This window comes from Oncorhynchus mykiss, chromosome 11, assembly GCF_057628025.1.
Source record: "Oncorhynchus mykiss isolate SJ-2025 chromosome 11, ASM5762802v1, whole genome shotgun sequence".
In the NCBI taxonomy this organism is placed as follows: Eukaryota; Metazoa; Chordata; class Actinopteri; order Salmoniformes; family Salmonidae; genus Oncorhynchus; species Oncorhynchus mykiss.
In genome coordinates this window covers 32,067,037-32,093,143 of record NC_143032.1, presented here as the reverse complement: position 1 = coordinate 32,093,143, position 26,107 = coordinate 32,067,037, and the positions used below count along the sequence as shown (strand labels likewise).

The 26,107-nt window shown below is 42.4% G+C and overlaps 1 protein-coding gene across 2 annotated transcripts in view; it reads left to right on the top strand.

Moving 5' to 3' along the window:
* The first annotated feature begins 6,378 nt into the window (after window positions 1–6,378).
* The window catches only part of LOC110535571 (E3 ubiquitin-protein ligase RNF152), a 57,738-nt gene continuing 38,009 nt past the window's right edge, over window positions 6,379–26,107 (top strand). The window contains exons 1-2 of one of the 2 annotated variants that reach the window (XM_021620640.3): window positions 6,413–6,616; window positions 9,569–9,686. The gene's annotated coding sequence lies outside the window, so the exon portion shown is untranslated. Of the gene's footprint in view, window positions 6,617–9,568; window positions 9,687–26,107 lie in introns of both variants that reach the window. The other variant, XM_021620639.3, reaches the window with a different exon arrangement.

The following is a 26,107-nucleotide window of genomic DNA, read 5'->3' as shown; positions in this document are numbered from 1 at the left end:
TTTCCAATTCGGTTGGAAAAATAGGATGATCGAGCAGCAGTGAGGGCTCTTCGATACTGCACGGTACTGTCTTTCCAAGCTAGTCGGAAGACTTCCAGTTTGGTGTGGCGCCATTTCCGTTCCAATTTTCTGGAAGCTTGCTTCAGAGCTCGGGTATTTTCTGTATACCAGGGAGATAGTGTCTTGTGACAAATGTTTTTCGTTTTTAGGGGTGCAACTGCATCTAGGGTATTGTGCAAGGTTAAATTGCGTTCCTCAGTAAGGTGGTTAACTGATTTTTGTCCTCTGACGTCCTTGGGCAGGCAGAGGGAGTCTGGAAGGGCATCAAGGAATCTTTGTGTTGTCTGAGAATTTATAGAACGACTTTTGATGCTCCTTGGCCAGATGACCAGATTATTTGTTGCGATTGCAAATGTAATAAAATGGTGGTCCGATAGTCCAGGATTATGAGGAAAAACATTGAGATCCCCAACATTTATTCCATGGGACAAAACTAGGTCCAGAGTAGGACTGTGACAGTGAGTAGGTCCAGAGACATGTTGGACAAAACCCACTGAGTCGATGATGGCTCCGAAAGCCTTTTGGAGTGGGTCTGTGGACTTTTCCATGTGAATATTAAAATCACCAAAAATTCAAATATTACCTGCTATGACTACAGGGTCAGATAGGAATTCAGGGATCTCAGTGAGGAACGCTGTATATGGCCCAGGAGGTCTGTAAACAGTAGCTATAAAAAGTTATTGAGTAGGCTGCATAGATTTCATGACTGGAAGCTCAAAAGACGAAAACGTTTTTTTTTTTTTTTTGTAAATTGAAATTTGCTATTGTAAATGTTAGCAACACCTCCGCCTTTGCGGGATGCACGAGGGATATGGTCACTAGTGTAACCAGGAGGTGAGGCCTAATTTAACATAGTAAATTCATCAGGCTTAAGCCATGTTTCAGTCAGGCCAATCACATCAAGATTAGGATCAGTGATTAGTTCATTGTCTATAACTGCCTTTGAAGTGAGAGATCTAACATTAAGTAGCCCTATTTTGAGATGTGAGGTATCACGATCTCTTTCAATAATGGCAGGAATGGAGGAGGTCTTTATTCTAGTGAGATTGCTAAGGCGAACACCGCCATGTTTAGTTTTGCCCAACCTAGGTCGAGGCACAGACACGGTCTCAATGGGGATAGCTGAGCTGACTACACTGACTGTGCTAGTGGCAGGCTGGCTAACAGCCTGCTGCCTGGCCTGCACCCCATTTCATTGTGGAGCAAGAGGAGTTAGAGCCCTGTCTATGTTGGTAGATAAGATGAGAGCACCCCTCCAGCTAGGATGGATGATCACTTTGCTCATTGTATATGTAATTGCTTCTTGCAACTATCTACTCACTCTCCTCCTCTCACCTTTTCCCTTCGCTTGTGGACTTCAGTGCACAACACATCACCTGTCTGTGACCAGGCAAAAATCCTTTCCAAGCCAAACCTTCATATCATGACGATAACTGCTACACACAGCCTACATTGCGGACTCGTCATAGTCAACATAGCTACTAGAATTAACACGTTAGTAAACCCACTACAATCATCCAGTACAGTGTACAGTCAGAAAGCAGTTTAGCAGTTAAACCAAAAGGTTACCTTGATTTGGAAGAGTGTTAGATAGCCATAGATAGTTAGCTAACTTTGCATCCCTCTCTGTTTGACCTGGGTGTTTGAGTAGGCTAAACTAGCTAGCACATTCACTAGCTAAGTGAAAGTGAAAGTAAAAAAATATATACAAAATATATACAAAAAAAATATATACAACCAATCTTCCTTTTTGAATAAATTAACTATTGCCTTTCTTTCTCTTTCAGCAAACTTCTCACCACATTTTATACACTGCAGTGCTAGCTAGCTGTAGCTTACGCTTTCAGTACTAAAATCATTCTCTGATCTTTTGATTGGGTGGACAACATGTCAGTTCATTCTGCAAAAGCTCTGACAGGCTGGAGGACGTCCTCCGAAAGTTGTCGTAATTACTTTGTACAGTGCCTTGCGAAAGTATTCGGCCCCCTTGAACTTTGCGACCTTTTGCCACATTTCAGGCTTCAAACATAAAGATATAAAACTGTATTTTTTTGTGAAGAATCAACAACAAGTGGGACACAATCATGAAGTGGAACGACATTTATTGGATATTTCAAACTTTTTTAACAAATCAAAAACTGAAAAATTGGGCGTGCAAAATTATTCAGCCCCTTTACTTTCAGTGCAGCAAACTCTCTCCAGAAGTTCAGTGAGGATCTCTGAATGATCCAATGTTGACCTAAATGACTAATGATGATAAATACAATCCACCTGTGTGTAATCAAGTCTCCGTATAAATGCACCTGCACTGTGATAGTCTCAGAGGTCCGTTAAAAGCGCAGAGAGCATCATGAAGAACAAGGAACACACCAGGCAGGTCCGAGATGCTGTTGTGAAGAAGTTTAAAGCCGGATTTGGATACAAAAAGATTTCCCAAGCTTTAAACATCCCAAGGAGCACTGTGCAAGCGATAATATTGAAATGGAAGGAGTATCAGACCACTGCAAATCTACCAAGACCTGGCCGTCCCTCTAAACTTTCAGCTCATACAAGGAGAAGACTGATCAGAGATGCAGCCAAGAGGCCCATGATCACTCTGGATGAACTGCAGAGATCTACAGCTGAGGTGGGAGACTCTGTCCATAGAACAACAATCAGTCGTATATTGCACAAATCTGGCCTTTATGGAAGTGGCAAGAAAAAAGCCATTTCTTAAAGATATCCATAAAAAGTGTCGTTTAAAGTTTGCCACAAGCCACCGGGGAGACACACCAAACATGTGGAAGAAGGTGCTCTGGTCAGATGATACCAAAATTGAACTTTTTGACAACAATGCAAAACGTTATGTTTGGCGTAAAAGCAACACAGCTGAACACACCATCCCCACTGTCAAACATGGTGGTGGCAGCATCATGGTTTGGGCCTGCTTTTCTTCAGCAGGGACAGGGAAGATGGTTAAAATTGATGGGAAGATGGATGGAGCCAAATACAGGACCATTCTGGAAGAAAACCTGATGGAGTCTGCAAAAGACCTGAGACTGGGACGGAGATTTGTCTTCCAACAAGACAATGATCCAAAACATAAAGCAAAATCTACAATGGAATGGTTCAAAAATAAACATATCCAGGTGTTAGAATGGCCAAGTCAAAGTCCAGACCTGAATCCAATCGAGAATCTGTGGAAAGAACTGAAAACTGCTGTTCACAAATGCTCTCCATCCAACCTCACTGAGCTCGAGCTGTTTTGCAAGGAGGAATGGGAAAAAATTTCAGTCTCTCGATGTGCAAAACTGATAGAGACATACCCCAAGCGACTTACAGCTGTAATCGCAGCAAAAGGTGGCGCTACAAAGTATTAACTTAAGGGGGCTGAATAATTTTGCACGCCCAATTTTTCAGTTTTTGATATGTTAAGAAAGTTTGAAATATCCAATAAATGTCGTTCCACTTCATGATTGTGTCCCACTTGTTGATTCTTCACAAAAAAATACAGTTTTATATCTTTATGTTTGAAGCCTGAAATGTGGCAAAAGGTTGCAAAGTTCAAGGGGGCCGAATACTTTCGCAAGGCACTGTAAGTCTGTGGAAAGGGTTGAGAACCATGAGCCTCCTAAGTTTTGTATTAAAGTCAATGTACCCAGAGGAGAACAGAAGGTAGCTGTCCTCTGGCTACACCATTGTGCTACCCTACAGAGTGCTGCTGAAGCTACTGTAGACCTTCATTGCAAAACATTATGTTTTAATCAAACGTGAATTTTTTTGTATAGTTTTATCTAAAAATTATAACTTTTTTAATTCACTGAGGAGGATGGTCCTCCCCTTCCACAACTGAGGATCCTCCACTGACACACACACACACCTTCTCAAGCCCTATCCAAGCCAAGTATGTAATCTAGTGAACCACTGCTGCTAGGTATCCCTATGGAGCCACTAAATTTGAGTAACAAAGTCAATATTATCATTTCAGAGCACTATCCATTTTCATTCACTCAATCTTCCATAAGCGTCGCATCCCAAATGGTACCCTATTTCCTTTATAGTGCACTAATTTTAACCAGGGCCCATTGGACTGAAAATAATGTACTAAATAAGGCATAAGATACCATTTGGGACACAAGCCAACCTTCCATTATATGTCCCAAACTCCCTTAGCCCCTTCAACAACATCACTCATTTACAGGCTCCAGGGTAGATGGCCATTACATAGCCTTGATTGATGCACAATGCATTAAAATTGTATTATCCTTCATCATTTTAAGCAAATACATCAAACAACAGCTTTCCACTGCAGGGTTAAGAACAGAAAAGTCCAGAGGAAGTGATGTCATGGGTTCAGCAGTGGACCTCACAGAGATGTTTGTTGGTTAATTTCCCAGACACATCAGGCATTCATTCCCACAGCTGTAATGTTTTTTTTATTAACAATGAATACCAATTAAAACCATTTTCCCCACTCAACCCAGAGTAACAGTGTTTTACTACTAGGAATGTAATGTATGCCTATGCAGGATATATAACATAAACTCTGACTAAACCATTGTCTCACTTAGATGAAGGTCGTATTATAATTTTAAAATAAAAAAGTGAAGTCAAGAATAAAGAAATGAATTGTAAACAAGAAACTGACAAATGGCAAGAATAAAGGACCAGAGCAAAGGACCACCCACCTACCTTGTGTCACACAAGGTGGCTCTCGCTACACACCGGAAGTGCTGAACTAAAATTTTATTTTTTCACATTATCTAAGAATTAAACAGAACGGTATTGGTCATAAAGTAGATCGAGTAGCAGTAATTGGCTATCAGAGGGCGTAACAAACTTTCAGAAGATTGATCGATCGATTAAAATTGAGAATAGCGCGGTGGAAGGGTCTGCATTTGGTTTAGTAGGATGACTACGGTCACATTGTTCCCAGCTAGCATATAACGTTCTGATAACCATATGTTTCTTAGAGCTTGGTGAGAGCGTGGTTGACCTATGGTTATTTTACATCAGTGGAAGCTGGTGGGAGGTGCTACAGGAGGATGGGCTTATTGTAATTGCTGGAATGGAATTAATGGAATGTTTGACTCTGTTCCATTTATTACAGCCTGTCCTCTTATAGCTCCTCCACACCAGCAGCCACTGTTTTGCATACAACCTTCCTACTGCATTCTGGGAATGGTGCAGGATAGTTGCTTGGCTTTGGAACATTCTCAGCACATTTAAGGAATTTTAAATATTTCTTTGTATTTCATTACTTTCACATAACGTTTCCTACAAGTTCAAACAAGGATACATGTATTTTACATTTGGTAATGATCTAGGAACGTTTTGCATCTGGTTTGACATTGGGAATGGTCTCAAGTTCAGAGAACATTAGGAAACAACGTTCTTCTGTGGGAATTTCAGTAGGGTACTTTCGCATACCATTTCCCATACCTTTTCTTCATGGTTCTGTTTAAAGTCATGTTCTCAAATTGCTCCAAGAACATTAGGAAACAATGTTCTTCTGTGGGAATTTCAGTACTTTAGCAAAACGTTTCCTACATGTTCCCTCATGCTTCTATATAAAATCAAGTCCTCAACCTGTTCTGAGGAAGTTAAGAAAAGTTTCTATAAAAACCACAAGAAAAATTTAGTAATGTTCAAAGAATATTCTAAAAATGTTATTTAAAAACATACATTCTGTTCTCAGTATGAACAAAACTCTCTCTGTCATCTATTTTGTTGTGTGTTCAGGTATGTTTGCCATGCCCACTAATTGGCCACACCCGAGTGCATGTTTCCTCTGAAATGGGGTCTGTTTGAATAGACTAAACTTACATGGCATGCTAGCTCCATCCTGGTGGATCAGTGGACTAATTCCATGGCTAGAAAACAGAAGATTATAGGTTTGAATCTCACAGATACCGTGTCAAAACAAATATGTTAGGCATTATTAATGCCTAAGAAAATTAAATTGCATGTGTTCAATCTGTGCGTGAAGTTAAAAAGACTTAACTCAAAATAAGCTAGCAGTGTTTTTCAAAGTTTTTTTGAAACATTCAGTGAAAGTTTTATGGAAGTTATTTAAACAACTTCCAAATAGCTTATAATTTCCATTCTCAAACCTCCCAGCAAAACGCTCAAGGAACTACCCTGTAACCTAAAAAGAAACATTCCCAGAAAAGGTGAATTTTTCACTTCTGATCCCAGAACATAAAAAAATTACAAGTTAAAAAAAATATTAAGTTTTACCGGTCAGGAAACATATGGCTTCGTTCCCACAAACAATGTAAGACCAAAAACATACGTTCCCACAATTTCTGAAGAACCAAATCTGCTAGCTGGGTAACCACATACTAAACGGTCTTTGCTGTCACCACTCCGTGAAGTCGCCTAGTCCACCTTGATCAGGGAGGAACGCGGAGCCAGAATTTCGCAATCGCTGCCAGTCCAGTCTAGTCTATGCTCGTTCGGAGGAGACAGAGCCCAGGTACAGACAGAAAAAACTATCAAACAGACACTTGAAGCCGAATGTGGATTGCTGCTGTAGGCTACTAAATGCATACATGACAAACAGCGGATATTAAAGGTGAGATTGAGATTATATTGTTGTCGTGGAAATTGTAATGTATGGTAGGCTATATTGATTCTGTAAACAATATAAATTTATTTATCGGATATGTCTACAAATGTTGCAATGCGTAGGCTGTCAACATTAGGCTAGGTGAGACAATGTTATGAAGAAATATCATACGCTCTGTCTCGAGCCTGCAGCGCTCTGTTGGCTTGGTGCGTTGTCCTTTCTCCGATAATCATGTTAAAGGAAATGTTAACCATGCGTTATCAGACCGATTGCGAAAATAAAACATTGATTGCTCTTTGATGGACAGACATCTTTATTTTTTACACACATAACTTAGCCTAGACTTCAAACTTTACGTGTTTTTGCGTAGATTTCAATTTTGTTTACAAATACATTTATAATGCAATGCATTGATAGGTGAGGTCAAAATGAAACTAAATCAATAGTTTTTTTTTAGAACGCTAACAACTAATTCGAATGTTCTACCCTGTTCATAATTTGATGTAATGATTGTGTTATGCAGTTGATTTACAGTCTTTTTGTAGTTGCGTGTAGGCTATTTGACTTCAGAGCCCACTCCGCTCTATATCCTCATTTCGCAGAAAGAGAGAAAAGAGAAAGAATGTTGTCCCTTGCAATGTGTAGGCAGGCCTATGTGTTTCTAACTTTGTAGGGCAAAGAGCTTACACTCCTTTCTTTACACACACAGACACACTAATGGTCCGCGGGTCAGCTGTTTGTTCACCCTCACCCACCCGCAATTGCTAATAACCCATCTGCAACCGCCTGACTAGGCCTATTCAGTGTATTTGAAAAGTATTCATAACCCAGTGACTTCCACATATTGTTATGTTACAGCCTTCTTCTAAAATGTATTAAATCATTTTTTTCTCATCAATCTACACACAATACCCATAATACCAAAGCGAAAGCAGGTTTTTTAGAAATGTTGAAATGCAAACTGAAAATAAACATTTACATAAGTATACAGTTCCCTTTACTCAGTACTTCTTAAAGCACTGTTGGGAGCGATTACAGCCTTGAGTCTTCTTGAGTATGACCCTACAAGCTTGGCACACCTGTATTTGGGGAGTTTCTCCCATTCTTCTCTGCAGATCCTCTCAAGCTCTGCCAGGTTGGATGGGGAGTGTCGCTGCACAGCTATGTTCAGGTCTCTACAGAAATGTTAGATCGGGTCCAAGTCCGGGCTCTGGTTGGGCCACTCAAAGACATTCAGAGACTTGTCCCAAAGCCACTCATGCGTGTGTGGCCGTGTGCTTAGGGTCATTGTTCTGTTGGAAGGTGAACCTTCGCCCCAGTCTGAGGTCCTGAGTGCTCAGGAGCAGGTTTTCATCAAGGAACTCTCTGTACTTTGCTCTGTTCATCTGTCCCCTGATCCTAACTTGTCTCCCAATCCCTGCCACTGAAAAACATCCCCACAGCATGATGTTGCGACCACCGTGCTTCACAATAGGGATGGTGCCAGGTTTCCTCCAGATATGACGCTTGGCATTCAGGCTAAAGAGTTAAATCTTGGTTTCATCAGACCAGAGAATCTTGTTTATCATGGTCTGAGAGTCCTTTCGGTGCCTTTTGGCAAACTCCAAGCGGGCTGTCATGTGCCTTTTACTGAGGAGTGGCTTCCGTCTGCCCACTCTACTATAAAGGCCTGATTGGTGGAGTGCTGCAGAGATGGTTGTCCTTCTGGAAGGTTCTCCCATCTCCACGGATTAACTCTGGAGCTCTGTTAGAGTGACCATTGGGTTTTTGTTCCCCTCCCTGACAAAGGCCCTCCTCCCCCGATTGCTCAGTTTGGCCAGGTGGCCAGCTCTAGGAAGAGTCTTGGTGGTTCCAAACTTCTTCAATTTAAGAATTATGGAGGCCACTGTGTTCTTGGGGACCTTCAATGCTGCATAACATTTTTAGTACCCTACATTTCTAATACCCTCGACACAAGCCTGTCTCCGAGCTCTACGGACAATTCCTTTGACGTCATATGCCTTGGTTTTTGCTATGACATGCACTGTCAACTGTTAGCCCTTATATATGCATACACATGTGTGCCTTTCCAAATCATGTCCAATCAATTGAATTTAACACAGATGGACTCCATTCAAGTTGTAGAAACATCTCAAGGATGTTCAATGGAAACGGGTAACTGCGCTCAGTTTCGAGTCTCATAGCAAAGTGTTTGAATACTATTTCTGGTATTTCTGTGTTTTTTCTTTTTAATAAATGTGCTAAAATGTCTAAAAACCTGTTTTTGATTTGTCATTATGGGGTCTTGTGTGTAGATTGATTATATATATTTTTTGTTAATACATTTTAGAGTAAGGCTGCATCGTAACAAAATGTGGAAAAAGTCAAGGGGTCTGAATACTTTCTGAATGCACTGTATGTGATAAAGTGAAAATCGGAGTATTTTCCCTAATTTAGATGTTTCTGCTTATAATCTCTGACATTTTTGGAGGCTATTTGTTAGTCAACTTGTCTACAATTAGATACATACAGGTTCTCTTCTGTCATATGTTGCCATAGAAAACTAAATGAACCCTTATTCACCAGAATAATGTCATAAATTATAGAATTAATGCTTCAATTTAGTTGACATCAGTTAAGTTTTCTCTGTGGTCTGCTTATTTCGGGGAGCAAAGACGTTTAGGGATTCGAGAGAAAATGCAATAGGTTATAGACCTACAGTCAGTTTCCATTTAACCCATCTGAACAGTAGGCTACAGTTCACTTGACATGCCATAGGCCTATTTGAAGTCCTGTCTTGTGACTGTCTAATTTGCATAATGCCTCACAATCATCACACATAACATACACTCTTAGAATTTGTATGACATTTTTCAACACAATTTGTGTCAATTCCTGCAAATAATGTGTTAAAAGCTGAAAAACATACAACACACCCTAGATGTTATGTTATTGACCAATCGAATTGTGGATCCGAAGTCATCATGCATCTACGCTGTGGCCTCACACCCTGGCCTTCACACATCTTGAAAAGGGAAGTGACAACTGACAACCTGCAGTGAGCCTCAGCCAGCCAGCAGAAGGAATATGAAACAAGGTAAATGTACTCTTTATCTGAATAAGGTGTACATTTGAGGCTAATGCAGAGCGGACACGGCAACTTTTTAGCCTTGATTTATAAAAATGGCTCAGATGAGTTTTCAAGAAGTTAGGACATTTAGGCAAATTTCTACCATAACCGTTATCATTATCATATTTCCCAGCATGTTCTACTGCAGGTTGATTTAGAAAAATAGTTTTTTATATCTGTGCTTTTGCATGTACATTGTTTGCGTCATTAATCGTATGCTACACTAAGATAAATAAAATACATTTTTCTAAACTAATCCAATCAGTTAGTTTTTGCATTTGTTACTGAAATCATTGTTAGAGTCTAAATGGAATGCGTAGTCTCCTCCCAATGTTCCTAACCCTGGCAGTCATTCTGAATGCAGGTTGCAGGGGAATAAAAATCCCAACTGTTGGCTGTTCTAATGCTGGCTGGATTCCAATAGGAATTACACATCACTTTGCATAATGTGACTTGCAGGCAGGTTTTCAAAAAAGCTGGTCATGTTCCCAAAGTTCCCAGGACTTTCAGATATCCCACTTGAAAGCTTCATGGAAACTGGAGGGAATATTCAGGAAGCCTAAACTCACTCCTTTAACCACATTTCCCAGGAAAGATACTAGAATTTTCCAATGCTACTTGCAGACCAGATGTGGCCTGTAAAACCAATAGTTTCAGGCTACTATATAAACAAATCATGTTTTCAAAGTAAGGCCTTACAAGATTTGAATGAAACCACTCACCTAGAATCTCAATTGGTGATAACCACAGGCTTGATCAGAAACAAATTCAATAACCATGTCTGTATCACTAACAAATACAGTCATGGGTGGTAATACTACAATTCCCTCGAAAAGGCAAGGCACACTGGGAAATTATATTGGAGGCATGGCTTAGTGGGGGCTTGGCTTTCAGTTATCGCCTCTTGGCCACATTTGAGTACCAGTTTAACTGGTATATGGAGGTTTATTCAATTGGAGGTGTGGCTTAGTGGTGGCATGGCTTTCAGTTAGATATTTTTGGCCACCTGTCAGTGGAAGTGTTTTACCATTTTACCTGGTGTATGACAGATTTTTTATGTTTACCTCCTGACAAAGAATAAATGGCTACCTTATTGAGTCTGTTCTCCTGTATCTCCTGTATCTCATCATCATATCTGTTTTGTTATCCTTTTGGAGACAGACATTTATTCCCATTAAAAATCCTATTTACCCTAACCCTTAACCTAACCTTAACTCCAAAGCCCTAATGCTAGTTGTAACCACTTCTTTAGGACCTCTGGTACCCGCAAGGATAGTAAAACCACACCCGCACACACAGAGTTTTTATTTTCCTATCATTTATTGATGAGTGATATGTGCATTTTGAGGTAAAAGATACTTTAACATTATATTGTAAATAGCAGGAATACTGTGGTTTGGGATTGGTTGTATTCTAGCCTTCTGTATGGACCAGAGGGAATGTCCCATTCCCTATTTAGGCAGCCTTGAGCTTGGCTTTCATGGCTTTTAGTCTGAACTGCTTCAAAAAAAAATTAATTACTGAATAATTGAAAGCCTGTTTAAGCTAGAGATATCTGTATTTTTGTATGGGCTCAATCCACCCCATCCGCCTATGTCGGCCTTCCACATCTGCGGTGGAAAGTGGCAGAGCTACAGGGCTGTTAGTCAGACCAGGAGACATCCTGAAAATCTGTCTTTTAACGAAAACGTCTGTAGCGTCCGAACTAATATGACCCCTCTATGGAAAGATGAGACTCACACGAACACGATGGTGTTCTTCGTTTTGTTCTACGACTTGTCTGAAGGTACCTCAGTACAGGTTAAAAAAATGAATGGAAGTCTTTTTGTGCCCCCCCAAAAAGGGGGTTAAATATGTGTAATATCTCCTGGATATAGGACAGACACTTCAAAACCTTATTCCTTATGTGTTTCTGCCATTTATGAACGTGCTATTCAATGTGTTTCTATATTTCATCAAATAATTTTTTAATATATTTTTTTGATACCTAAAAGGGTTCTAAAATGGAGGTTAAACAGTAAAGGATACTCCTACAAACTGTATATAAGAGCCATGGAGGGAATTGACTTGTAAGCATAATCAGAAGTGACAGGGACAGCAGAACAAGAGGTGGTTTTCAAAACCAGATGTCTTAGAGACCCATACATGGCAGAGAGAGGCCACATGTTTGTGGAGAATTTCAGTTTCAACATTTATTTAGCCCCAACCCTCGGCTATTTATCAAAACAAGGGGTGTGATGACCATTTTGTTGTATTTCGAATCGCAGATTGCCCCTCTAAAGATCCACTCCAGTTAGGTATTAGGTGAAGATACAGTATATGTTTCTTTAAGTCTCTCCCTTTCATGTAAACCACAGTTTTCTGTGAATGATCACCCAGTAGCTTGGTTAAGCTTCAACAAATGTAGCTATATAGTTGTGTTTATGTTGTGTTTTATTTCATCTGATTTGTCAATGTTATACTATTTTAAGTAAGGTTTTGTGTCACTTTCGGAGAATGATTCTGGGGATAGCAGCAAAGTAAATACAGCCTTGAAGTTGAGAGAGAGAGAGAGGAAGGGAAAATAAGAAGAGAGACAGAGGACAAGAGAGGAGAGCTTTTGACCGATCTGAGGCTTTGAAAATAGTCATTTGGAGTTTAATGCTTTGTGGCAGGTTATTTTGGGGAGGCTTTCTACCTGCTTTTAAGGTGAGTGGGAGAGACATTTAAATCAGTCTGAGAGCTGTGATTGTGGCGTCAGGAAAGGTTCAAGCTTTCCTCTAGAGGTGACTGAAGCTGGATCCACCTGACAGGTGTTTGAGGATCCAGTTCTGGAGGTGTCGCTGAAAACACAAGGATGTGGAATTTTAGTTCAACCTACTTTCTTTAGGTAAACCATGAATAGGCATGCATCTTTCTTAACTGTGTTTGCAAGTATTTTCCAATTAAACATTTCAAGGCTGTGAGGCAAGAGGAATGCTGGTCTGTGTTTGTGTATGTTCACAAAAGTGGACATGGCAATTTGGTCAATGTTTTTGCCTAGTGGCTTTTCTAAAGGCAAGATGCAGCTGTACGTTTTGCGTGAAAACATGACAATACATAGTAGCTGAGGCAGTGAGAGTACTTTTTTGTATTTTTCTCCACTATAAATGATTGATCAGTGATTGACACCCACACTAATTTAATCAATGGGTTGGAAGGAGGAAATATGACAATTATAGAATACTAACTACATATGGGTTTCAAAATGAATACGCCTCTGTTGATTTTACAGTTGGATAATCTTATGAATAAATAGAGAAAGATTCAATGCCGGGAGTTATTACAATCATACATCCTTCTACATTCACACCCTTCAGGTGTGTGTTTGTCTAAGATCTCCTGGGATCCATCCATCCTCACTTTCTCTCCTCCTCTTGCTTCTCCTCTCCTGTCTTCAATACAACACTTTCACCTCTCTTTCTCATCACCCACCTCTCTCGCTCTCTCGCTCTATTTCTCTTTGTTACGTTTTCCAAAACTGCTCCTCCACCTCTGCTGTCCCCCTAATTAATTTCTACTTTCCCAAGATGGCAGGTCCTCTCTTTCCTCCTCCCTTCATCCCCTCCCCCCTCTATTAATTTGCATCCTGGCTCTACGCTCCATGTGGCTGGCTGCCCAAGTATTTCTCCTGGAGTCAGCTGGCTAATTGGGTCCCATCTGTTGGGAGAGAGAGAGAGGTCTGTGCCGAATCCAGGCTAATTTGTGTCTGGATTTTTACCATATTGACTGAGTTCTGCTGGGCCAATGGCACCATGTTCACTGTTTCGGTGGTCTTAGACTCACAGAAACACCAATTTTTTTTTGTTTTTGTAGTTGCTCATGGACTCTGCCATATACTGACTGGGCATAAATGTTCAGAATAATGCTCCGTCCATCTCCCATTCTGTACGCTAATATTTTGAAGGTGTAACGACGAGTGGTGTTGGTAACCTAAACCTGGGTAAGACGTTGTCAAGAGGGGGGTGATGTGTGTTTGCGAGGCAGAAGACACAAGATCAATCCCAATAGTGTGTTTGTGAAGCTATACTGTTATTTTAAACAAGCAACATGAGCCACGTTACATAAGGACTAGGCTGAGGCGCATACAGATATAGGTTTCATCACGGCTGTGTTCTTGCTAAGTTATTGTTCCTGTTCTGTTCTGACCAAGTAAAAACCAAACATACAGTACTTCCTCCCACATGCTCTCTGCACTGCCTTTAATCTCACACTGATTGCATCAAGCCTCAGCAGCTCAGAAGCAGGATGCAAACTACCCGCAGTACTGAGGAAGTGGTAAGGTCTTCAGCTTGATCTGATGATGATGATCTGCAGTTGGCGTGCTAGCACCCTTAAAAACAAGAACTTAAAGAGGAACCTAAAAGACACAACACAAAGGTGCCTGTTCACAAGAGCATGAGAGAAATGCCTGTCTCTTTTAACCGAAGAGTTAACACTTCTAACAGGTAAAATAGAGGGGATAGCCTGTGTCCAAAAGGGCCCTGGTCAAAAGTAGTGTACTATAAAGGGAATAGGGTGACATTTGGGATGCAGTAAAGTTGGTGCTACAGGCTACCTACCTACTGGTATTATATTGGTAGTTTACTCAGTGCAGAGGCAGGCTATTGGATCTTCGCCACTGTGCACAACTTATCACACTGCAACGCTTTAATGTTCAATAAGACCATGTGCTGTGTTTGGCTTTCATTTATGTTCTGTTCTTATTAATGCATATTATGACTCCCTCGGGTTCTCTTGTAAAATCGAACAAATGCAACCTGTTTGAAAATGTGTTTGTACCAGTCATCTGTGAATCTGCAAGATAGATAGTTTGTGTGTTCTGCTTTTTTCATGCTATAATTGTATTTAGCCTGGGATACTATGGACCGTTACCAGTCTAGATGTTGGAGGTGACACATAAACCCTGTCACTTTATCTTCCACATCATGCGGACCCATCTCTCTCTCATCTCTCTCTCTATCTTGCTCTCCCTCTCTTTTCATTCTCTCTCCCCCCCTCCTTCTCTCTTTCTCTCTCTATACCTGATGACTTTGATTCATCATGTTTCTCATTTCCTTCCCCTCTGTGGGAGCTGTTTGTAATAAATGTGTTTTATGCATAAAAAAAAAAAATCTGACAATTGATGGGGTGCCAGCAATGACCTTCTATAATGATGGAACGTCTTTGTATCTTCCCTCTGAAAAATGAGTGAAATGTATTTTGCCGAGGTAGGGTGAACAGGCGGAATGAAACAGGGTGTAAGATATTTGGCCCTGTTATGTTACATCTCCTTTCTCAGCACAAAATTATTAAAGAGAGAAGTGAAGATTTCAATTGTGATATCGAGATGGAGAGAATGAGGGAGAACTTTCAAAGTAAGAGACCACAAGTTTACCCGCCCGGTTTTGAGAATCGAGACACAAATTGAGGCTGAATGGCCCAGGGGACTGTACTGGTGTCGTTTGATGTTTTCCTTCGTGTACTTTTTGGCACTTATTTGAATTTAGGTGATATTGAGGAATTTAGGCACCTTTTTAGAAGTGATAGTCCAAGTCCACAACCTGTTAGTGAGCAGATATTGATGTGTATGTGTTTGATTCTTTGGGTCTCTCCCCGACATTCATTTTGTTTTCCCGCCCAATCTAAAATGAGCTTTCCATGCATACAAACACACAGGCATATTGCTATACTGGTTTGCATCCCAAATGGCACCCTATTCCCTATATAGTGCACTACTTTTAATCAGATCCCAGGCTCTAGTCACATACACCAGATAAGTGCAGTGAAATGTGTTGTAGTACGGCACACTTGGAACAAATTAGGGTTAAGTGCCTGGCTCAAGGGCACATTGATAGATTTTTTTTCCCGAATCAGCAACCCTTCAGTTACTAGCATTTACCCACTGACTTGGCCATCTATCCTTAATGACAGTTTTTAATACGTTTCCGAGGCCTTCCTTGATCTCCAGTATTTAATTGCTGTTTTTCTTTCGTTCCCCTACTAGTTTTGCTGCAATGTCTTCAAATTAGATCACTCACCATCTTCCAGGTATTCTTGTTTTAGACATCTCTTCCTGTTGATAAATTATGTTATTTCTAGCTTCCTGGATGTATTCTAAATTGGGGCTGTGTTTGAAATGTATTCCCTACATGGTGCACTACTTTTGTCTAGAACCCTATGTGAACCCTATGGGACCTGATCAAATGCAGTGCACTACATTGGGAATATGGTGCAATTTGGGATGTAGACAGTGTCTAATGGCGACGGTGAATGCATCCTTTTTTGTCAGATGAAAGTGATTTACTATGCTTCAAACCAGCCATTAAAGTTACACTATGCAGAAATGGCTCCGCCATTTCCTGGTTGCTAAAACGCTAATAGTTTGCCTAATTTCAGTTTACGTGACAAAATAAGCAAGTATAGTGTAGAGAATCATTGTACCATCTAATCCGCTGTGAAATATTTTTTCCATTACCAAAAATATTGTTGTTTCAGCTGTTTGAAGCTGGTGTAACAAAAACGAAGGTAAAAGATGAAAAATCAAAACTTGAGAACGTGAAGCATAGAAATAGCGCACATAGAACAGATCTACCAATTCTTAGACTTGCTTTCAAGTAGAATGATAGATCTATAACTCACATATCTAGGAGAATTTGTTACATATTGCCACTTTAAGACAACGAGAGAAGGTAGATGTAGCATCGTCAGGGGTGGCAGTGATGATTTTAGCATTTAGCTGCAGCTAACCCATCACAACATTGAAAGGTGAAAGAACGCATAACCACACTCACGGTTGTTTTCATAGAAAAGTTTCAGCACAGAGCACAGCATGGCTTCACAGCACTGTTACATTTTGGTTTGTATTGAACAGACCTTGTTGTTTTCAGAGTGTGTATGACCCCCCAGAATCAAGCCACCTAAAAGACCTGTGAAGAAGAGATCATCTTCGACCTTGAGGGATTGCTGATGAGTGGGTAGTTAGCCAGTGTGTGTGTGAGAAAATGCGGTGGCAGTTGTGGCTGGTGAATGAATGGAATGGTTTGATAGCGTTCCATTAATTTCACTTCAGCCACTACTAGGGGCCATCTCCCCCTTACCAGCCTCTACTGTGTGTTTGGTAGATTAATGGTGATCCCCAAATGAGTGTGTAGAGGGTACAGAGGTGAACAGTGTGTGTGGTGAAATGAGTGGTTCCCTGGAGCTCTCCAGACTCTTTCAGGGGTGACTTATTTTCCTCCTTCGTTAGACCAGTCAGTCAGGCAGTCAGTCAGTCTGGCCACTGACACAGCTCATCGTTCTTATCAATACTAAACGCCTCAGGATGGTGTTTCCTGCTTGTTTTATCACATACTCAGAAAAGTCCCGATAACTCTCAGGGCAGACAGTGGTAGAAATCAATGCTGTCCTGTCATCCACCTCTGTATTTGGGCCATATGGGAAAATCTGTGTGTACCATCATGCCAACCCATTGTCACTTCTTTTCATGCCAAACAATGGAGTTGGCAAGAGAACAAACATATCTGGGACCAGGTTAGGAAACCAGTATAAAGGACTCAAAATGGAAGGACTTTAGCGTTGATTGGGTTGCTCTAATGATCATCATCATTACCTAGAAGGAAGAGGCTTTTATTTTTATGTGGGAAACATTATTTTTCAAATGATCCAGTAATGATTGATGGATGGAGTGTATGATGTAAGGAGGACGGTTAACATACAACGGTTGGAGAAACAGACCTTGAAGCTAGTACATAGCTGTCAATGAGGAATTTGTCATATGATAATTGAATGTTCATGTTGACTGGAAAATATTTCACTTCTGAAGGGTCACTGTTGATAACAGTATATGCCAAAGAGAAACTGAAAAGTAAGAAGAGATATTTGAAGCACAGAGAGAGAGAGAGAGATGAGAGAGAGAAACGAGAAAGACAGAGAGAGGGTGATAAATGCCTGTCAGAGTAAGATTGATGGTTACAGTGTAATATATCTAGAGCATCAAACTATAGAATGATGTTGTGACAGAGAAGAGAGATATGACCCCTCAGAGTGCATAATTTATTGCTTCCCAAATGGCACCCTAATTCCATTATAGGTCACTATTTTTTACCAGGATTCATAGGGCTCTGGTCAAAACTAGTGCATTATAAAGGTAATAGGATGGCATTTGGCACTCATGCAGTGTCGTTTACTAGGTACAGTCTTTAATGTGACACTGCACATGTCGACCCATGACCTTTTTATTGACCAGATGATGAACTGCAGCCAATAGACTCATCAACCATAGTTCACAATGGCTTATTTTTTTCACCCTTGCTCTCTCTCCTTCTTTCTTTCTCTCTTTCTAGTGCACTAGGTAGGGAGTAGGGTGCCATTTTGGATGCAGGCTCAGTCTGCCTGACAGGCACTCACTCTCACATCAAATAAAATGTTATTTGTCACTTGCTTCATAGCAGTGGTGTGTTTGAGACCACCTAAACCAAGACAGATTCAAGACCAAGACAGGAACATATCGAGTCAAGACCGAGACCTGGATGGGGGACAAGGGGTCCGAGACAGAGTCAAGACCGATACCAGAAAAATGCGAGTCCAATTCAAGACATGACAAGGGCTAAGGATTTATATCAATTATGATTATATTTTTATTTCATTTTAAATGATGTTCTGATTTAATCTCTTCAGTTTTTGTTGGAAAGGGTTAACACAAAATATAAAAATAGTAACCAATCAGGATTTTTCATTGCTGGTCTCAGGGTAGATAAATCTGTCTAGCAATGTCAGCCATTGTCATGTATTGTCATGTTGTGTCTTTCTGTCCTTTCCTTTCACCCTGTCTCCCTCTGCTGGTCGTATTAGGTTACCTTTTCTCCCCCGCTTTCCCCCAGCTGTTCCTTGTCTCCTCCTGACTACCTCGTCACCCCGTTTCCCACCTGTTCCCTTTTTCCCTCTGATTAGTCCCCTATATCTCTCTCTGTTTTTGTTCCTGTCCTTGTCGGATTCTTGTTTGTTGTGTTTCATGCCTGAGCCAGACTATCGTCATGTTTGCTGTAACCTTATCCTGTCCTGTCGGAATCTGCCGGTCTATCTGAGCCTACCTATGTTTGGTTATTAAAGAAGCTCTGTTTAAGTTAGTTCGCTTTTGGGTCCTCATTCACTCACCGTAACAGAAGAATCCGACCAAGAATGGACCCAGCGACTTCGGATCCTCTCCACTCAGCCGTCGAGATCCAGGGAGCGATGCTAGGCAGACACGAGCAGGAATTGTCTGCTGCTCGACATGCCGTTGAGACCCTGGCCACCCAAGTCTCCAACCTCACAGAACAGGTTCACCATCTCCGCCTCGATCCACCGGCCACTTCCAGGGCTTTCGAATCTCCGGAGCCCACTGAATGCCGCTCGTTCCTCACCCAGTGTGATATTGTGTTTTCTCTCCAGCCCAACACTTACGCCAGGAGCACTGCTCGTGTCGCCTACGTCATATCTCTCCTTACTGGACGGGCTCGTGAGTGGGGCACGGCAATCTGGGAGGCAAGGGCTGAGTGTACTAACCAGTATCAGGACTTTAAGGAGGAGATGATACGGGTTTTTGATCGATCTGTTTTTGGGGAGGAGGCTTCCAGGGCCCTGGCTTCCCTATGTCAAGGCAATCGATCCATAACAGACTACTCTATTGAGTTTCGCACTCTTGCTGCCTCCAGTGGCTGGAACGAGCCGGCTTTGCTCGCTCGTCTTCTGGAGGGTCTCCGCGCAGAGGTAAAGGATGAGATTCTCTCCCGGGAGGTTCCTTCCAGCGTGGATTCCTTGATTGAACTCGCTATTCGCATTGAGCGACGGGTTGATCTTCGTCACCGAGCTCGTGGAAAGGAGCTCGCGTTCTCCGTTGCCCCCCTCTCCGCATCACTACCATCTTCCTCTGCCGGCTCGGGTGCTGAGCCTATGCAGCTGGGAGGTATCCGCATCTCGACTAAGGAGAGGGAACGGAGAATCACCAACCGCCTCTGTCTCTATTGCGGTTCTGCTGGTCATTTTGTCACTTCATGTCCAGTAAAAGCCAGAGCTCATCAGTAAGCGGAGGGCTACTGGTGAGCGCTACTACTCCTGTCTCTCCTTCAAGATCCTGCACTACCTTGTCGGTCCATCTACGCTGGACCGGCTCGTCAGCTTCCTGCAGTGCCTTAATAGACTCTGGGGCGGAGGGCTGTTTTATGGACGAGACCTGGGCTCGGGAACATGACATTCCTCTCAGACAGTTAAGGGAGTCCACGGCCTTGTTCGCCCTGGATGGTAGTCCTCTCCCCAGGATTCAGCGTGAGACGCTACCTTTAACCCTCACTGTTTCTGGTAATCATAGCGAAACCATTTCTTTTTTGATTTTTCGTTCACCTTTTACACCTGTTGTTTTGGGCCATCCCTGGCTAGTTTGTCATAATCCTTCAATTAATTGGTCTAGTAATTCTATCCTCTCCTGGAACGTCTCTTGTCATGTGAAATGTTTAATGTCTGCTATCCCTCCTGTTTCCTCTGTCTCTTCTTCACAGGAGGAGCCTGGTGATTTGACAGGGGTGCCGGAGGAATATCACGATCTGCGCACGGTGTTCAGTCGGTCCAGGGCCACCTCTCTTCCTCCACACCGGTCGTATGATTGTAGTATTGATCTCCTTCCGGGAACCACTCCCCCCCGGGGTAGACTATACTCTCTGTCGGCTCCCGAACGTAAGGCTCTCGAGGATTATTTGTCTGTAGCTCTTGACGCCGGTACCATAGTCCCCTCCTCCTCTCCCGCCGGAGCGGGGGTTTTTTTTGTCAAGAAGAAGGACGGGTCTCTGCGCCCCTGCATAGATTATCGAGGGCTGAATGACATAACAGTTAAGAATCGTTATCCGCTTCCTCTTATGTCTTCAGCCTTCGAGATCCTGCAGGGAGCCAGGTTTTTCACTAAGTTGGACCTTCGTAACGCTTACCATCTCGTGCGCATCAGGGAGGGGGACGAGTGGAAGACGGCGTTTAACACTCCGTTAGGGCACTTTGAATACCGGGTTCTTCCTTTCGGCCTCGCTAACGCTCCAGCTGTCTTTCAGGCATTAGTCAATGATGTCCTGAGAGACATGCTGAACATCTTTGTTTTCGTTTACCTTGACGATATCCTGATTTTTTCACCGTCACTCCAGATTCATCTTCAGCACGTTCGACGTGTCCTCCAGCGCCTTTTAGAGAATTGTCTTTTTGTGAAGGCTGAGAAGTGCACTTTTCATGCCTCCTCCGTCACATTTCTCGGTTCTGTTATTTCCGCTGAAGGCATTAAGATGGATCCCGCTAAGGTCCAAGCTGTCATTGATTGGCCCGCCCCTAAGTCACGCGTCGAGCTGCAGCGCTTTCTCGGCTTCGCGAACTTCTATCGTCGTTTCATCCGTAATTTCGGTCAGGTGGCAGCTCCTCTCACAGCCCTTACTTCTGTCAAGACGTGCTTTAAGTGGTCCGTTTCCGCCCAGGGAGCTTTTGATCTCCTCAAGAATCGTTTTACATCCGCTCCTATCCTTGTTACACCTGACGTCTCTAGACAGTTCGTTGTCGAGGTTGACGCGTCAGAGGTGGGCGTGGGAGCCATTCTTTCTCAGCGCTCCCTCTCTGACGACAAGGTCCACCCATGCGTGTATTTTTCTCATCGCCTGTCCCCGTCGGAACGTAACTATGATGTGGGAAACCGCGAACTGCTCGCCATCCGGTTAGCCCTAGGCGAATGGCGACAGTGGTTGGAGGGGGCGACCGTTCCTTTTGTCGTTTGGACTGACCATAGGAACCTTGAGTACATCCGTTCTGCCAAACGACTTAATGCGCGTCAGGCGCGTTGGGCGCTGTTTTTCGCTCGTTTCGAGTTCGTGATTTCTTATCGTCCGGGCTCTAAGAACACCAAGCCTGATGCTTTATCTCGTCTCTTCAGTTCTTCAGTAGCCTCCACTGACCCCGAGGGGATTCTCCCTGAGGGGCGTGTTGTCGGGTTGACTGTCTGGGGAATTGAGAGGCAGGTAAAGCAAGCGCTCACTCACACTCCGTCGCCGCGCGCTTGTCCTAGGAACCTTCTTTTCGTTCCCGTTCCTACTCGTCTGGCCGTTCTTCAGTGGGCTCACTCTGCCAAGTTAGCCGGCCACCCTGGCGTTCGGGGTACGCTTGCTTCCATTCGCCAGCGTTTTTGGTGGCCCACCCGGGAGCATGACACGCGTCGTTTCGTGGCTGCTTGTTCGGTCTGCGCGCAGACTAAGTCCGGTAACTCCCCTCCTGCCGGCCGTCTCAGGCCGCTTCCCATTCCCTCTCGACCGTGGTCTCACATCGCCTTAGATTTTGTCACCGGACTGCCTTCGTCAGCGGGGAAGACTGTTATTCTTACGGTTGTCGATAGGTTCTCTAAGGCGGCTCATTTCATTCCCCTTGCTAAGCTTCCTTCTGCTAAAGAGACGGCACAAATCATCATCGAGAATGTTTTCAGAATTCATGGCCTTCCGTCAGACGTCGTTTCGGACAGAGGTCCGCAATTCACGTCTCAATTTTGGAGGGAGTTTTGCCGTTTGATTGGGGCTTCCGTCAGTCTCTCTTCCGGCTTTCACCCCCAGTCTAACGGTCAAGCAGAACGGGCCAATCAGACTATTGGTCGCATCTTACGCAGTCTTTCTTTTCGCAACCCTGCGTCTTGGTCAGAGCAGCTCCCCTGGGCAGAATACGCCCACAACTCGCTTCCTTCGTCTGCGACCGGGCTATCTCCTTTTCAGAGTAGCCTCGGGTACCAGCCTCCGCTGTTCTCATCTCAGTTCGCCGAGTCCAGCGTCCCCTCCGCTCAGGCTTTTGTCCAACGTTGCGAGCGCACCTGGAAGAGGGTCAGGTCTGCACTTTGCCGTTATAGGACGCAGACTGTGAGGGCTGCTAATAAGCGTAGAACTAAGAGTCCTAGATATTGTCGCGGTCAGAGAGTTTGGCTCTCCACTCAGAACCTTCCCCTTAAGACGGCTTCTCGCAAGTTGACCCCGCGGTTCGTTATCCCAAGCCTGTGTCAACCTCAGACCTTATTTTCCGTATATATCTCAAAACCCAATTATTTTCCCCATTTAATTTCTCCAATAGGAATGTTTTATCATACCTTTATTTAACTAGACAAGTCAGTTAAGAACAAATTCTTATTTTCAATGTCAGTCTGGAAACCACCTGATCAGGGGCAGAACGACAGATTTGTACCTTGTCAGTTCAGGGATTTGAACTTGCAACCTTCCGGTTACTAGTCCAACGCTCTAACCGCTAGGCTACCCTGCCGCCCCATGGCCAACATAGGCAGGTAAACATGCCAAAATGAATACAGCATGTACACAGCATACATTGATTTCAAGAAATGTTGCATAATTTTTTTACGTTGTTGCGTCATATTTCTGTGCATACTTTTCGTTGAAGCTTGCTTTAAAATATTTACAAACGGAGTACGCATTCGAGAAGTGCACTCTGTGCTCAGTTTTGCAGACTTTGATCAGGACTCATACCCCGACCCTCCTGGGCTCCATTTTCGTGTCTTCGGAGTACGATAGTATGCATTTTGAGAAACACCCAGTGTTTTTCACCTCCATCAACAAAACACAAGTTATGACATTTTTGGTGGAAGAATGGTGTCAAATACTTTTAATAAAGTTCCAGACACTTGTAGAATATTTTCCAAGCTACATTGAAGCTGCTCTGGCAACTCATGGTGGCCCAACGCTCTATGAAGAGACAGGTTAGCGTTTTTCGTCATAAATCTTGTTCTGGAGGCAGCTCGGCACAGTGGTCACTCTCTGGCACTGCCACAAAGTCCTAAAATTAGATTTTTAAACCTAACCCTAACCTTAACCTTAAACTAAGCCACACTTCTAGTCGTAATGCCTTACTCTAACCTTCAATAAAGACCAAAAAGTACATTTTTGTTTTCATGAATTTCACAATATAGCTAATTTTGACTTTGCAGCCAGCCTATCTAGCGGAAATCACTCAGTTCTGCCTCCAGACAAAGACTCATGACAATAAAAGTTGGCATTTTGATTGTTTTTAGTTTCTTTGGGCAGTTACCTGTACGTCGTTCATTTTTATGTAAGGCTTGTGAGCCATGTACAAATGCATTTAGAATTATTTGGACTGGAATCTAATACCTACCACAGTGTATTTTAGAGTTTTCCAGCACCATCATCAAAATACCAAATTATGAAATATCTGGTAGAAGAATGATGTCACATCCTTCCAATAGTATTCCAGACACATGTACAATGCCTGTGGAAAGTATTCAGACCACTTGACTTTTTCCAAATTATGGTAGGTTACAGCCTTATTCTAAAATGTAATTAAAAAATGTTTCCCTCATCAATCTACACACAAGACCCCATAATGACAAAGCAAAAACAGGTAAAAGATTTACGGAAATATAGCATTTACAGTTGAAGTTGGAAGTTTACATACTCTTAGGTTGGAGTCATAAAAACTTTTTTCAACCACTTCACAAATGTGTTCATGTTAACTCTTGATACTACCCATCCCGGATCCGGGAGTGTAATCATCGCCTGAAACTAATTAGCATAACGCAGCGGACATAAATATCCCTAGAAAATGTTCCTATTCATGAAAATCACAAATAAAATATATTGAGACACAGCTTAGCCTTTTGTTAATCACACTGTCATCTCAGATTTTCAAAATATGCTTTACAGCCAACGCTAGACAAGCATTTGTGTAAGTTTATCATAGCCTAGCATAGCATTATGCCCGACTAGCAGCAGGCAACATTTTCACGAAAATAAGAAAAGCAATCAAATTAAATAATTTACCTTTGAAGACCTTCGGATGTTTTCACTCACGAGACTCCCAGTTAGATAGCAAATGTTCCTTTTTTCCGAAAATATTATTTTTGTAGGCGAAATAGCTCCGTTTGTTCTTCACGTTTGGATGAGAAATCGACCGGAAAATGAGGTCACTACAACGCCAACTTGTTTCCAAATTAGCTCCATAATATCGACAGAAACATGGCAAACGTTGTTTAGAGTCAATCCTCAAGGTGTTTTTCACATATCTATTCGATAATATATCCACGGGACAATTGGTTTCTCAATAGAAGCGATTGGAAAAATGGCTACCTCTGTACTTTACACAAGATTTTCTGCGGGAGCCATCTTGTGACCACTTGCTCAATGTGGTCCCTTACGGCTATTCTTCAACATAAATGCGTAAATATACGCCACAATGCTGTAGACACCTTGGGGAATACGTAGAAAGTGTACGCTCATTCGTAGCCCATTCACAGCCATATAAGGAGTCATTGGCATGCAGCGCTTTCAAAATATGGGGCACTTGTTGATTGGATTTTCATCTGGGTTTCGCCTGTAACATCAGTTCTGTTGCACTCACAGACAGACAATATCTTTGCAGTTTTGGAAACGTCAGAGTGTTTTCTATCCAAAGCTGTCAATTATATGCATAGTCGAGCATCTTGTCGTGACAAAATATCCCGTTTAAAACGGGAACGTTTTTTATCCAAAAATTAAACACCGCCCCCAGAGTTTGAGTTTCAACTATAGTTTTGGTTCAGTTAGGACATCTACTTTGTGCAAGTAATTTTTCCAACAACTGTTTACAGACAGAATATTTCACTTATAATTCACTGTATCCAGTGGGTCAGAAGTTTACATACACTAAGAGGGACTGTGCCTTTAAACAGCTTGGAAAATTCCAGAAAATGATGTCATGGCTTTAGAAGCTTCTGATAGGCTAATGGACATCATTTGAGTCAATTGGAGTTGAACCTGTGGATGTATTTCAGGGCCTACCTTCAAACTAAGTGCCTCTTTGCTTGACATCATGGGAAAATCAAAAGAAATCAGCCAAGACCTCAGAAAACAAATGGTAGACCTCCACAAATCTGGTTCATCCTTGGGAGCAATTTCCAAATGCCTGAAAGTACCACGTTCATCTGTACAAACAATAGTACACAAGTATAAACACCATGGGACCACGCAGCCGCCATACTGCTCAGGAAGGAGACGCGTTCAATCTCCTAGAGATTAACGTACTTTGGTGTGAAAAGTGCAAATCAATCCCAGAACAACAGCAAAGGAACATGTGAAGATGCTGGAGAAAACAGGTACAAAAGTATCTATATCCACAGTAAAACGAGTCCTATAGCGACATAACCTGAAAGGCTGCTCAGCAAGGAAGAAGCCACTGCTCCAAAACCGTCATAAAAAAGACAGACTACGGTTTGCAACTGCACATGGAGACAAAGATCGTACTTTTTGGAGAAATCACAGATGAAACAAAAATAGAAATGTTTGGACATAATGACCATCATTATGTTTGGAGGGAAAAGGGGGAGGCTTTCAAGCCAAATAACATCATCCTAA